Raw genomic sequence first — 15,865 nt, 5'->3', positions numbered from 1 at the left:
AAAACTTGTAGATAGCAGTTTATTAATATCATGTGAAAACATTTATCAAACTGTATTTCAGTTGTCTACTTCTCTTTCTCTCTAAAAAACTGTAGGGCTCCTTGAGGGGGAAAAAAACATACACTTTTTTTAAAAAAACCTATATATTGACCGAGTGTGGTGGCTCACACCTGTAATCTCAGTACTTTGGGAGGCCAAGGCGGGCAGATCACTTGAGGTCAGGAGTTTGAAACCAGCCTGGCCAATATGGTGAAATCCCATCTCTACTAAAAATACAAAAATTAGCCGGGCGTTCTTGCAGGCGCCTGTAATCCCAGCTACTCAGGAGGCTGAAGCAGGAGAATCGCTTGAACCTGGGAGGCAGAGGTTGCGGTGAGCCAAGATTGCACCATAGAACCCCAGCCTGGGCTACAGAGAGAGACTCAGTCTTTAAAACAAAACAAAACAACAACAACAAAAAAGATATATTTCACTGTAGGTATTCAAAATACATTTGAAGAATACTGATTAAATAATTCTAAATATTTAATAGTCATCATCTCTAGCGCCCATTATGTGCTACGAACTGTTCTAGCTATTCAACAAACATTTTCTCTAATCCTTAAAACCTGCCCGACAATTTTTGGAAAAAGCTCATCAGCTGTACCTTGACATCCCAGCTGAACGCAAAACCCTCATTTCCAGGGCTTCTCTGTTACTCTGACACATTCTTTGCACCTGGTTTTTCAGAAGCTTACATTTTATTTTTTGTTTTTGTTTTTGTTTGTTTGGTTGGTTTTTTTGTTTGTTTGTTTTTTTGAGACACAGTCTCACTCTGTTGCACAGGCTGGAGTGCAGTGACGCGATCTCGGCTCATTGCAAGCTCCGCATCCCGGGTTCACAACATTCTCCTTCCTCAGCCTCCCAAGTAGCTGGGACTACAGGTGCCCGCCACCATGCTTGGGTAATTTTCTTGTATTTTTAGTAGAGAAGGGTTTCACCATGTTGTCCAGGCTGGTCTCGAACTCCTAACCTCAGGTTATCTGCCCACCTCGGCCTCCTAAAGTTCTGGGATTACAGGCCTGAGCCAGCGCACCCAGCCCAGAAACTTACATTTTCAACAGTAGCTTGGGACATTTTCCTGCCAGTGGTCCTTACACAAGGTGAGAAATCATGTACTGACAAAAATTACAAACCCAGGTGTAGTAGATGAAAGAAATGGCCGCCAATTCTTTCCCTCCTTGTACCTACACCCTAGTAATGTGACACTGTAACTCCTTCCATCAAGGAGTAAAGTGTTTTTCTCCCCTTCTTGAATCTGGACTGGCCTTGAGATTTTCTTGGGCCTACACCTCAGAAAACCTTGTGTGCGTCTGTTCTCATGCATGGAACCCTGAGCTGCCATGAGAATGAGCTAGCATGGGAAAGAGTGAGTGATCACATGGAGAAAGACTGGCCATCTCAGCCGAACCCACGGTCAGTCAACCCAGCCAAACTATCAGCTGACTAGAGACAAATGAGCAAGTGCATCCAAGACCATCCAAACTCAACCTGGACCAGAAGCTCTTCCCAGCTTATCCCAGCCCAAATTAAAGACCAACCTTCAGAATCGTTAGCTAAATAAATAGCTATAATGCCATATAAACCAGAAACATCACCTATTATATATTATAGCCTTAAACGGTTAACTTGAATCTAATCAAGACAGATCTAATTTCCAGTTCACAGGAAATGTAAGATAAAGGAACAAGCTAACTGATGTTTTGAGGTGAGGCAGGTATACATAAATACACACATAGACACACGCCACACACACACCAATTTACACTCTTACTTTAATGGGTTAAGTTAGCCAAAAGTAGTCTCAAAAAATTTTTAAAAGGATCAAATGCATGTCCCAGAATTGCCCAGAATGTTTACAGTGTTCTGTCAACAGAAGATGTGAAGTTGTATTTTGTGGATCCCATAGAATGTTGAAGTCTAGCCACTTGAGAATCTGTGAAGATTTATCTATATGCAGCCTCTGGATTGATCACTTCCAAGTTAAATCTTTTTTAGGATAATTTTAACAGTCAGTTTCTGAAGCCAGCCGTACAGTCTCTATGATTCACTCAGATCCAGGGAAAATCATCAGACTGACCATTTTTCATCTCAAAATATTTATTCTCATTGGCATAAGAAAGGATTTATTATCAACTTATGCAAGATGCAGATAATAAATCAGCCTTAGGAGTTTGTAGTAGAAATGATTAAATATGGCAGGAGTTTGAGCTCATCTGGTGCCTGGAATGGTTTGGGGTTTTGAAATTCTTTTTAACTACTATTATACAGTTTTAAAACCCAAAACATATTTTCTTAAGGCTTTTTTCCTTCATTTCTAAACCCAAGCGTATGATCAAGGAAAATGGAATCCTTGTGCTATTGAATGTATTTACACTCCATTCAGTTCAGTGCATTACAATGTATGACACTGACATTCTCTTTTGTAGGAGTTATTTCAAGGCCTAAATGATTCTGAAGCTAAAATTTTAGGGAATTTTCTTTCCCAGCCCCTGAAAGAGTCCCAAAATTTGCAAGCCATACTCTTGACTCCTCACCTGGAATATCAGGTTCTTAAAAGTTTTAATATTCATATGATGGAAAGATTAGTGAAACAAGTTCTTCCCCTCTCTCTTTTGTCCTTGACTCTAACTGCTCTGGATAAATAGAACGAAATGGTGTCTTTATGAAGAAACAATCAATACTATCTTGCAAGTCTCTCAGCAACTGAGTGGAATGGGATGACAGTGGAGAATTCCACAGTAAAGAAATAAAGGGCACAGTATGAATACAAGGTGCTACCAGACTCTTCCCAAAGCCCTTTGCAAAATAGTATCTCCTATTATTGCAGCATCCCCAAGGGGCAGGTGGAGAATTGTTAATGGTACAACTGGAAAAGCTTGTTAATGCAAGCTCAGGAGAGTGCCTTTACCTCCTGAGCTTCTTGGGCTTCCTCTGGAAAGTGACAGGCTAACCTGATCCCAAAAGATGTTATGTGAGTGTTTCTCCTGCACGTCCATCACAGTGCTGGCAGCTGAAGCTCCATGCTTGGGCAAATAAGCTAGTGACACTAGAAAGGAACAGTTTTGAAGACTGACAGTGTCTCAGAGAACTGGCTGTGCAAAAAGGGAAGTGCTTACATTTAAAGATTTAAAAAAAAAAAAAAGACTTTGTGCATTAGCATTAAGTAAAAATAAATTTAAAAGGATAGGTGTGGATAGATTGCATTGTCCATCATTTGTGAAAAGTATCACATCAGATGTTGCTAATATGCAAGTATAAAGGCTTTTCAATCACTTATTTTTCAAATATGAATTAAAGTAGATTAGAAGTCATCCCTATAAAAATGCCACTCTTACCAGCATTTCCTAGATTAGGGAGGAAAGATACTATTACCACCAGGGTCCTGGAAATTGTATATTGAGTGTTCCAGTTACTGTTACTGCATAACAAAATACTTCAAATGTAGAACTGTAAAACAACAATCACTTTACTTTGCTCACAAATTCCGTGGGTCAGGAATTCAGACAGAGCTGGATTGGGCAGTTCTCACTTGGGGTCACTCAAGAGGTTGCAGTCAGATGTTAGCTGAGGCTGCAGATAATTGAAGGTTCTGACATCCAGGATAGTTCCCCCACACAGCTAGCAGTGGATGCTAGCCATTGACTGGGAGCTCCGCTGGGGCTGACCAGGGAGCCTACTTATGACCGCGCCAGCATGGCCGTCTCAAGGTGGCTGACTTCTGACATAGCAGATCAAAGCTCTAAATGCAAGTGTCCCAGCAACCAAAAAAGTTGCATAACTTTTTATGACTTGACCTTGAAGTCACATAGGTCACTTCTGTCATATTCTATTGGCCAAAGTGGTCACAAACCTGCCTAGATTCAAGGGAAGAAGCTCCTCTTAAGGGGAAGTGTGTCAAGAATTTACAGATAAGACTTTAAAACCATCACTATCACTATAAATACTATCACTTAAGTGTGTTATGTCATTGGAAGTTAACCACAAAGGCAGACGCTATTGCTGCCCTGTCCTATATCCCCCTGGTCCATGTCTGAGTTCAGTGGCAACTACGGTGGACAGTTCCTGTGACTGCTGACAGCTTCCTACCTCAGGTCCCCAAGTGTAGCATCCCCTGTTCCTTCCAGTTTTTCCTTTGTCCTGGCCAAGAAATACAAAGTGCCTTAACTGCTGTGTGACCAGTCAGCTGCGTATTTTTTCCTGCAGGCTTGAACCGAAGCCAGGCCTTGAATATTCCCAGACACTGATAAACTAATTTAGGTTGTTGCCTGAACCACGAAAAGAACAAACATGTTGCTAAACATGTAGAAAGTAGCCCCCATCCCTAAACAGAATTCCTTAGACCCACATATAAACTCCATACCTGGATCTGCATGTTATGGACATACCTAGACAGATCTTGTTTCACTGTCTGTCAAGCGGACACGCTGCAGCCCCCTCCATACATAAGTTCCCCTAATAAGTGTTTGCACTGATCACCCTGGCATTTAGTGTTTCTTTCTTTGGAATCCCATCCAGCCCCATCTCAGGATAGTTTGGGGCAGTTGCCTGCAGGAATTCCCCTGCTGCCACTTTTGGGCTGATTCCAGGCTCCAGTTCAGCCACACAGAACACCAGGTCTCTCTGTTTCTCAGCCTGAGGGTTTCTCTGGTAAGTGGGAACTGGCTCAGCATACAGAGGTAAGCTTTAGCCAATAAGAGACAGAGTCAGTGGACAAATACCCCGACTCCCTTGTCCCTTAGTGGGACAATTCTGAGGCACATTCAAGCGGTCCCCGACATGACTGAGCTCAGATGCCCTTAGTGGCACCCAGCTCATTAGGCCCAGCACAGGCTCTCCTCTCCCCCTCTGGATTTCTCCCTCCCTCATTTCTGCTTCCTGGCATCACTTCCCAGCAGCCAACTGCTTGTCTCTGAATTGGCTTTGGGAGCACTCAAACTAAACACCCATTATATGTGTCTGGGTCTGAGTATAAATGACCTCTAAGGTCCCTCCCTAGTCTGAATTCCTATTATCGTTATCATTTCATCCTTTCATCCTTTTTTTTTTTTTTTTAAGACAGGGCTTCCTCTGTTGCCCGGGCTGGATTGCAGTTATGTGATTACAGGTCACTGCAGCCTCCAACTCCTGGATTCAAACAATCCTCCCATCTCAGCCTCCAGCGTAGCTAGGACTACAGGTGCACACCACCATGCCCAACTAGTTTGTTTAATTTTTTGGAGAGATTGCAGTGGGGGTGGAGGGGGCGGTGCTCTTGCTATATTGCCCAGGCTGGTCTTGAACTCCTAGTGATCCTCCTGCCTCGGCCTAAGTGCGGAAATGGATGCTTTTATAAACATGGTTACCCGAGAAGCTCTAGGATTGTCCTGAGTTCTCAAAGAAGTCACAGGGTAAAGCCAAAATCACCCCAATGCCAGGGTGGATAACAATGTTTCATTAGTTGATCCCACCTTCCGAATAAAATAAAGCATTTCTTACTCCAAAAAAGAAAGTCCTCGCTCCCATAAAGTAGCCATAAAAATCAGCACTAAGCAATGGTGTAAAGTCTGAAAAATTAAGTGAGACTGCAAATAGAAATATCCCATTAAAACCTAAACTTTCATAGACAGCAAACTTAGGGTAATTGCAATGTCTATAGCTAAGGGTACATTTTGTTTTATTCTTTAACTTCTCATGCCTCCAAGAAGTACAGTCATGCACCACACAATGATGTTTCAATCAATGAAAAGCCACATATATGACAGTGGTCCCATTAGATTATGCCATATTTTTACTGTACCTTTTCTATATTTAGTTATGTTTAGACACACATACTTATCACTGTGTCAGAACTGCCTACTGTATTTAGTACAGTAACATGCTATGCAGCTTTGCAGCCTAGAAGCAATAGACTATACCATACAGCATAGGTGTGTAGTAGGTTATCCCATCTAGGTTTGGGTAAGTACACTCTGTGGTGTTTACAGGATGAAATCGCCTAATGACACATTTTTCAACAAGTATTCCTGTTGTTAAGCAACGCATGCATCCAGGCTCAAGTTATGCTCTGAAATTAGCTTATCAAATGAATCAGCCTTCCCTTGGCTCTTAAATCTTATATAATTAGCTTTGTAACATAATGCGTTCAGTGGCTGTGGGCAAAGCTCAAAGGAGTGAGAAAATCCATTTAGGGCAGTTGCCAGAATTTCCGGTGTTTCCTCAAGCTGAGCTGCTAATTCATTTTCTTGGCATAGCCTAGGATGGATCCCAGATCTGCCAGGCCCTTCTGGCTTCCCCTCCATTGGAAATGTCTTGAGATTCAGTCTTCTGTTATTTTGAGGCCTTCTTTTGATGTCCCACCTGAATGAAAGAAGTGTGGTCACAGAAATGACAGAAGTTTATCATTTGTCAAACCTCAGATTTGAGTGGGAATTGATTAACTGCGTTATGTGCCAACCATCCCCAGAGTTTCTCAACTCCCACAGCGTGTCAGCAACAAAAGTCACAAAACTGCATAGGAGACAGATACGCAGTTGTTTTCTTGAAAGAACTCCAGAAACCAAATTATACAATTTCTAACACTGGGCTAATTCAGGGGCCTGGTAAACATAGAAACCACAGAGGGGAGGGAAGAGGAAACAGGGGAAAGCAGGATGTCTGGTCTAATTCACCATTCACTTTGCTCTGCTCTGTTTTATAACAATGTCAGCTCTATGGAATAAAACAAAATGTGGCTTCTGTGTCTTTAAGGCCCAGGCAGCACTGGCAATGGATAGGTTTCCATAGCAACTTGTAATTCCACTGTCTATTAAGTGGAAAAGCAACAATAGAAAATCCCTAGCAAATAAAGTGTGATACCTCTCAATGACAATTATCTGCTTATTACAGTCTCGCTTTGAGTGCTTAAAAATACAAACACCTAGAATCTTTTACTATGTTTGAATGAAGCAGGGCTATTTCTTTTCTTCTTTTTCTTTTGAAAAACTCTTAGACACAAAAGAAGAAACAAGTTTCTGAGGGTGTTGAGACGTCAAGCCTCTTTGGTGGCCCCAGATGAATTCTCCCACTCTACACGCACACTGCACAAAAGCAGAAAGGAGGATTAAGCAATTCAGAAATCTACAGCAACATGAGGTGGATTCCCACCACAGGACCTCATCCAATCAGCGTCCATCAGACTTGCTTGTAAGAGGCCTGGGACCACATGAAGTCTAGGGCAGTGTACTTTGCACACACAAAAAAATTTTTAAGATTATAACCTCATTAAACATCGATAAGCATCCATCCATAGTCAATCAATTTAAATAACATTTATTGAAAGACTGTTAGGCAATTTGTGAGACACTAGAAAAACAAGAAAGACCTCTAGAAGCTCACAAACAGGGAATGGAGAGAAAAACAGAAATCTTTATGTGACCCGGTTTCTCAAGTGTTATGAGCTGAATTGTGCCTCCCAAAAATTCATATGTTGAAATTCTAACACCCAGTACCTCGGAACATAAACTTATTTAGAGATAGAGTCTTCAAAGAGGTCATTAAAATGAGAGAATTAAGGTGGGCCCAATACAATCCCACTGGTGTCCCTAGAGGGAAGACAATGTGAAGACACAGGCCCCTCCGCAAGCCAAGGAGAGAGGCCTGGAACAGCTCCTTCCCTCACAGCCCTCAGAAGGAACCAACCCTGCCCACATGTTGATCTCAGACTTCCAGCCTCCAGAACTGTCAAGAAATTAACTTCTGTTGTTTAAGCCACCGAGTCCATGGTCCTTTGTTACAGCAGCCCCAGCACATGAATAAACCAAGCTATATCCTTTTTTTTTTTTTTTTGAGACAGAGTTTCGCTCTTGTCCCCCAGGCTAGAGTGCAATGGTGCAATCTCGGCTCACTGCAACCTCCACCTCCCAGTTCAAGCGATTCTCCTGCCTCATCCTCCCCAGTAGCTGAGATTACAGGCACCTGCCACCACAGCCAGCTAATTTTGTTTTGTTTTTTTTTTTGTTTGTTTGTTTTTTGTATTTTTAATAGAGATGGGGTTTCACCGTGTTGGCCAGGCTGGTCTCGAACTACTGACCTCAGGTGATCCAACCCCCTCAGCGAAAGTGCTGGGATTACAGGTGTGAGCCACTGCACCTGGCCTATTCTTTTTTTTTTTTTTTTTTTTTTTTTTTGAGACAGAGTCTCACTCAGTCACCCAGGCTGGAGTGCAGTGGTGAGATCTCGGCTCACTGGAACCTCCGCCTCCCAGGGTCAAGCAATTCTTGTGCCTCAGCCTCCCAAGTAACTAGGATTACAGGCGTGCACCACCACGCCTGGCTAATTTTTTGTATTTGTAGTATAGATGAGGTTTTGCTATGTTGGCCATGCTGGTCTCGAACTCCTGGCCCCAAGTGATCCTCCCACCTCAGCCTCCCGAAGTGCTGGGATTATAGGCATGAGCCACCGTGCCTGGCCCCAAGCTATATTCTTCTAGAGCAGTGGTTCTCAATCTTTCAGCTGGAACAGAATCACCTGGAAAACTTGTTAAAACACAGACTGCTGGGCCCTACCCCCCAGCCTCTGATCCAGGTGGTCTGTCGTATGACCCCAGAATCTGCATTCTAGGTAGGGATGATGATGATGGTTGGAGGGCTACCCTTTGAGAACCACTGTACTAGGAGGTATTCAAGATACAGGCTGTATCTAATCCTAGCCAACTCAAGTCAGGAGGCGTCATGCTCTCTCCTCCCTGAATCTAAAGTGGATATGATTCCAACCTGAGTTTCACACCCAGGTGCAGTCACAGGCGGTATGCTGCCCAGGTGTGCTTGCCCCGCAGGAGAACACAATCACCAAAGCTGTATCTTACAGAGACCCTAAGCTTTAAGGCACAGTAAGCTTGTCCACTACTAAAACATGGCCCATGAATAAGTGTCCTGGGTTCTGAAATATTAGACCAGCAATTCTCCATTCATGGGGAAATGAGGCAGATGGATGAGGGTGGAGGTTTTCTCTCCTATCCAGGCAGAGGCACAGGGTTGGGGAGAGGGGACAGAAGGATTCTCCCTCTTTTCTCCTCCCTGTAACTCAGGCTACGGGGGCCACAGAAGGCCCAACTCTGGCCCTCCTCTGACTGTGCCCCTGCCCTAAGCCAAGAAGACACACCTGCCCAGAGCCCAGAACCCCTTCTAGACCAAGCTCCAATTAATGTAATTCCCTGCCCAGAGGGACCTGGGCCTTCCAGGCAGGCCCTGAGACTCTTTCCTTGGTCCTCCTGCAGGCAGACCTCACTGCCCATGGTGCGCAGACCTAGGCCCAAAGGGGTGGCTCAGGAGGTGACTGTGTGAAAGATAAGGTAGACAGCTTGGACCCAGGAGCTGGGATGTCCACCGTTATGCGTGAGAGGCTTAGCTGCAGGCGGGTACTAGGGGTGGAAGGAGCCCTATCTGTAGCATTTACTGATTTCCATAAAATCAATACTACTCCCACCATGGCCAATCTCAAGCTACCAATATGAAGTCAACTGGCTCACAAAATTCCTGAAACATTGGCTTTCATGAGCTGGTAAGAACTGGCCCCAGCACACCACTGGAGAGGTCCTTCATGCTAGGGGACAACGGCAGGAGTGGAAAAAGGACAAAGGCAGACTGAGGACCTTCATCTATTTTTGCTCTGGCCCTTCATGTATCTGGCCCTGCATTCCTATCAACCAGGATGTTGTTCTGGTCACCGCTGATGATGGCCATCAGTACTGAGCTCACAAAGAAGGACCCTTTCTTCCTTACTATTTGATGTAGAAGATATGAATGACTCTTGGTGTCCATATTCGTCCGTTGTCACAATGCTATAAAGAACTACGTGAGGCTGAGTGTGGTGGCTCAGGCCTGTAATCCCAGCACTTTGGGAGGCCAAGGCGGGTGGATCACTTGAGCTCAGAAATTCGAGAACAGCCTAGGCAACATGGAGAAACCCCATCTCTACTAAAAATACAAAAGTTAGCTGGGCATGGTGGTGCACACCTGTAGTCCCAGCTACTCGGGAGGCTTAGGCACGAGAATCACTTGAACCTGGGATGCAAAGACTGCAGTGAGCGGAGATGCCACCATTGCACTCCAGCCCGGGTGACAGAGCGAGACTCGGTCTCAAAAAAAAAAAAAAAAAAAAAAAGAACTACCTGAGGCCGAATATGGTGGCTCACACCTGTAATCCTAGCATTTTGGGAGACCAAGGTGGGTGGATCACTTGAGCTCAGCAATTCGAGACCAGCCTGGGCAACATGGTAAAACCCCATCTCTATAAAAATTACCAAAAAGTTAGCGGAGCATGGTGGTGTGTGTCTGTAGTCCCAGCTACTTGGGGTGCTGAGGTAGAAGAATCATTTCAACCCAGGAGGTCGACGCTGCAGTAAGCCAAGATCACACCACTGCACTCCAGCCTGGGTGACAAAATGAGACCCTGTCTCAAAAAGAAAAAAAGAAAGAAAGAAAGAGAGAGAGAGAGAAGAAGAAGGAAGGAAGGAAGGAAGGAAGGAAGGAAGGAGAAAGAAAGGAAGGGGAAAAAACAAATTAAAAACAAAAAGAACTGGCCGGGTGTGGTGGCTCACGCCTGTAATCCCAGCGCTTTGGGAGGCCAAGGCAGGCTGATCACCTGAGGTCAGGTGTTTGAGACCAGCCTGGCCAACATGGTGAAACCCTGTCTCTACTAAAAATACAAAAATTAGCCAGGCGTGGTGGCAGGCGCCTGTAATCCCAGCTACTTGGGAGGCTGAGGCAGGAGAATTGCTTCAACCCAGGAGGCAGAGGTTGCAGTGAGCCGAGATCATGCCACTGCACTCCAGTCTGGGCGACAGAGTGAGACTCTGTCTAAAAAAAAAAAAAAAGAACTACTTGAGACCAGACGATTTATGGTGAAAGGAGCTTTAATTGACTCACAGTTCTGCAGGCTATCTATGCAGGAAGCATGGCTGGAAGGTCTCAGGAAACTTACACAATCGTGACAGAAGACAAAGGAGAAGCAAGCACGTCTTACCATGGAGGACCAGGAGAGGTGGAGAGTGAAGGGGGAGGCACTTTTAAACATCCAGATCTCATGAGAACTCACTCTCACAAGAACAGCCAGGGGAAATTCTGCCCCCATGATCCAATCACCTCCCATCAGGTCCCTACCCCAACACTGGGAATTACAATTCGACACAAGATCTGGTTGGGGACACAGAGCCAAACCACATCAGTGGCCTACCCAATAGCCTTTCCCCAACAGCTTCTTTCTGGAAGAGCCCGCTGCTCTCTACAGAGGCTGAAAAATGTTAGATACTTGCTTTCCCAGGCTCCCTTGAAGCAGGAGACCCAGTCTGGCCAACAGGAACTGAAGGGTGAAGCCCGCTAGAGCCTTCTGGAAAAGATTCCCCCCTAACATACAAGAGGAAGGTCTCTGCCCTTCTTATCTGGACATGGTACCTCTGCTGTGATGCCCGAACTGTGGCAGCCATCTTGCAACCATGAGAGAAAACATTAGAAACAGGCACAGGATGACAAAGAAGGATCAGAACTCCTAGGTTCCTTTTTTTCTTTTAATTAATTGTGGTAAAATGTACATAACATAAAATTTACCATCTTAACTTTTTTTTTTTTTTTTTTGAGACAGAGTCTCGCTCTGTCGCCCAGGCTGGAGTGCAATGGCGCGATCTCAACTCACTGCAAGCTCCGCCTCTTAGGTTCACACCGTTCTCCTGCCTCAGCCTCCCAAGTAGCTGGGACTACAGGTGCCCACCACTATGCCCACCTAATTTTTTGTATTTTTAGCAGAGATGGGGTTTCACCGTGTTAGCCAGGATGGTCTCCATCTCCTGACCTCATGATCCACCTGCCTCAGCCTCCCAAAGTGCTGGCATTACAGGCATGAGCCACCGCGCCTGGCCCATCTTAACCATTTTTAAGTGTTCACTTCAATAGTGTTAAATACAATCACTTTGTTGTACAACCCATCTCAAGAATTCTTAAAAATTATTATGGGTGCATAACAGTTGTATGTATTTATGGGGTACATGTGTCATTTTGATGCAGGCATATAATGTATAATGATCAAATCAGGGTAATTGGGGTACCCATCACCTCAAGCATATCATTTCTTTGTGTCAGGGACATGCCAGTTCCACTCTTAGTTTAGAATTCTTTTCATCTTGCAGAACTGAAATTCTGAAATAATTCCCCCTTTCCCCCTCCTCCCAAACCCTGGTAACTATTTTTCTACTTTCTGTTTCTATGAATTTGACTACTCAAAGTACTTCACATAAGTAGAATCTTACAGTATTTGTGACTGGCTTATTTCATTTAGCACAATGTCTTCAAGGTGCATCCATGTTGTAGTATGTGTCAGAATATCCTTCCTTTTTGAGGCTCAATAATAGCACATTTTGTTTATTCATTCATCCTTCTATGGAAATCTGGGGTTTTCCCACATTTTGGCTATTATGAATAATGCTGCTATAAATGTGAGTACAAATATCTCTTCGAGACCCTGCTGTCAATTCTTTGGGGTATATACCCAGAAGTGGAATTGCTGGATCATATGGTAGTTCTATTTTTAATTTTTTGAGGAACTGCCATACTGTCCTCCACAGCGGCTGCACTGACTTACATCTCCAACAGTGCACAGTGGTTCCAACTTCTCCACATCCTCACCAGCACTTATTTTCTGGTGTTTTTTTTTTTCTTCCTGATAGTTGCCATCCTAATGGGTGTAAGGTAGGTGCCTGTGTTTTTTATGGCATTTGTGAAGCCACTGAACCAGCCTGAAATTGTCCTGCCTCTAGAAGTCTTGTGTAGGAAAAAAAATTAATAAGCATCCTTATTACAGAACTCCATGTTTTTTAATTTTTATTTTTTTAAAGATAGGGTCTTGCTCTGTTGCCCAGGCCGGAGTGCAGTGGTTACAGTGAGTGCACAGCTCATTGTACAGCCTCAAACCACCAAACCCAGCTAATTCTGAAATATTTTAATAGAGATGAGGGCTCACTATGTTGCACAGGCTGGTCTTGAATTCCTGGCCTCAAGCAATCCTCCCACCTTGGCCTCCCAAAGAGCTGGGATTACAGGGATGAGACACTATGCTCTGCCTGAACTCCCTTTTAGACAGAGCTTAAGCACCTTCTAATTGATGCACTGCTCCTTCAGTAATACAGAAAGTATTAATTCTTTTCATGATTTACTTTTGTTTATCATGCTTTCCATTATATACTGCTTCTTGAACTCTTAGAACTTAGCACAGATTATATACCAGGGTTAAGTCACAAAACAGTGCAACTGCAAATACAAAGGAGTGTTCCTAACAGCTTTATACATAATAACCAAACTGGAAACAATCCAGATGTCCATTCAATAGGCGTATGGATAAACCATGATACATCTATACAATGGAACACGACTTGCAATAAAAAGGAACAAACTGCCAATACACAAATGACATGAATGAGCCTCAAAAACATTATGCTGGGTGAAGAAGCCTGACACAGAAGAGAACTGTTAGTCCAACTCCTGCTGCTATAACAAAATAGGGTAAACTGGGTAATTTATTTAAAAAAAGAGGTTTATTGAGCTTATGTTCTGGAGGCTACAAAGTCCAAGATTGAGGGGCCATATCTGGTGAGGGCCTTCTTGCTGCATCATAACAGAAGGGTGAGCAAGCACATAAAACAGAGAGGAAGTCAGGCCAAACTCACCCTTTATAGGAACCCAATCCCGCTATAATCCATTCAAAGAGGCAGAGCCTTCATGGCCTAATCACCTATTTTTTTATTTTATTTATTTATATTTTTTTTAGATGGAGTCTCGTTCTGTCACCCAGGCTGGAGTGCAGTGGCGCGATCTCGGCTCACCGCAACATCTGCTTCCCGAGTTCAAGTGATTCTCCTGCCTCAGCCTCCCCAGTAGCTGGGATTACAGGCGCCCACCACCACGCCTCACTAATTTTTGTATTTTTAGTAGAGACAGTGTTTCACTATGTTGGCCAGGGTGGTCTCAAACTCCTGACCTCAGGTGATCTGCCTGCCTCAGCCTCCCAAAGTGCTGGCATTACAGGTGTGAGCCATCGCGCCTGGCCTAGTCACTTATTAATTGCACACAGTTATTGAATATCTATGTGTCAGGATTAAAAAAAAAAATCCAATGCAAAATGAGGTTCCACGAAGGGCTGGGCAACTAATTCAGACAGTGTTAGGGGAATTGTATGCACGTGGAGCACAACGGCTACCAATCCCAGCATTTTGAAGGATAATTGCCAGGCACTGCTGTCGTAGACCTTGTATGCTGGAGCTGGCTTGTGAGAGCTCCTGATGTCTGATTCTTGTTTCCAGGAATTCAGGGCGCAGTGGCGTGCGCCTGTAATCCCAGCTACTCAGGAGGCTGAGGCAGGAGGATTGCTTGAACTTGGGAGGCGGAGGTTTCGGTGAGCCGAGATTGAGCCATGCACTCCAGCCTAAGCAACAGAGCGAGACTCCATCTCAAAAAATAACAATAATAATAATAATGACTAAACCATTAGTCCATTCATTGAAAATCTGATCAGATAAAACAGCCTAGGAAAACAGCAGCCATAGTAGAGAACAAAAAGTTGATCAAGAGAATGAAAGTAGGTACTTTCCACTTTGGAAATGACCCTAACTGCATTTAACTGCGGAATTGAGACAGGAAATTAAACAGCTACTGCAGGGGGAGAAAACAGATGAGCATTTATAAGCAAAGCAACAAAATAATAAGGGGAAAACTGCTGGAGTTAAGGTGTTCAGAGCAATATGAGACAATAGAAAAGAAAAAAAAATACAGAACTGACTTCAGAGACTTTAAGAAGATCATATTTGACTCTGCAGACTCCAGTAGAAAAAATAGGGGGAAAAATTTTAGGAACACCATATTCACCTGCGGATTTTGTTTTTGAGTCATTTTAAAAACACTGATCCCACCCCTGTCAGTAACTTGCATTAAAAAGTATGGGAAATGCTAACTTTGAGAGCATGTTTACATTCTGGGGAATGTGCCCCATATTAAAGCAACTGGAGAGATTCTGAGCTTCCTCCAAGACTTCCCCTTAGGGCTCCTATACTCACTGCATTCAGTGTTGTTCTAAGTGGATTTTGTACTCTGGTGTCAAAAATTACCCCACAGCCACCAACTCTTAACACAGCGAAGAGCAACACTGATATGGCTACTAAAACACATGCCACAGCTGTTTCTAAGCTTTTACATAGACAGAGAATAAAAAAAAATCAAACATAACAAATTTTAACACAGGCCCAATCTAGAGTAAAAACTAAAACCAGATCTGTGAAGTGATTATCTTTATTCCTGTATTCACAGACAGCATTCCTCAATTTCAGAAGGAATTTAATCCATTTTGTTTTCCATCAACCACACATTTACTTGGAGCTTGCTTATTAAACTGTGCAAAGAAGGGGACAAAATAAAATTAAATTTGTGCAATAATGCACTGAATTCGATCAACATCCTGATCAACACCCAAAATGGGTATAAGGTTAACAAGCCTTTTTCTCCTAAAAGCTGTCTTTCTTAAGAGTCCCAACAAGTGCTCAGCACAGAAAAAAAAAAAAAAAAAAAAAAAAAAGGCAAAGGGGTTATTTAGGGAAGACAGTTTGATGAAAATGGCATCCCATTAAACCCTTCCTTAAAGGATTCACAATGCACACTGCCTCACTGCAGAACAGGACTGACATGGAGACATCTCAGTAACCTTGTTTAACCCAGCATTTTCAAACTTACTTGATCAAGGAGCCCATTTTTCCCAGCTAACATCAATTAATATCCACAGAAACACAGTGGATATTTATGGCAGAAGCTGCTCCAGACGGCACATGGCTGCA

Source organism: Pan troglodytes, chromosome 2, assembly GCF_028858775.2.
Source record: "Pan troglodytes isolate AG18354 chromosome 2, NHGRI_mPanTro3-v2.0_pri, whole genome shotgun sequence".
In the NCBI taxonomy this organism is placed as follows: Eukaryota; Metazoa; Chordata; class Mammalia; order Primates; family Hominidae; genus Pan; species Pan troglodytes.
This window is presented reverse-complemented; position numbering follows the sequence as displayed.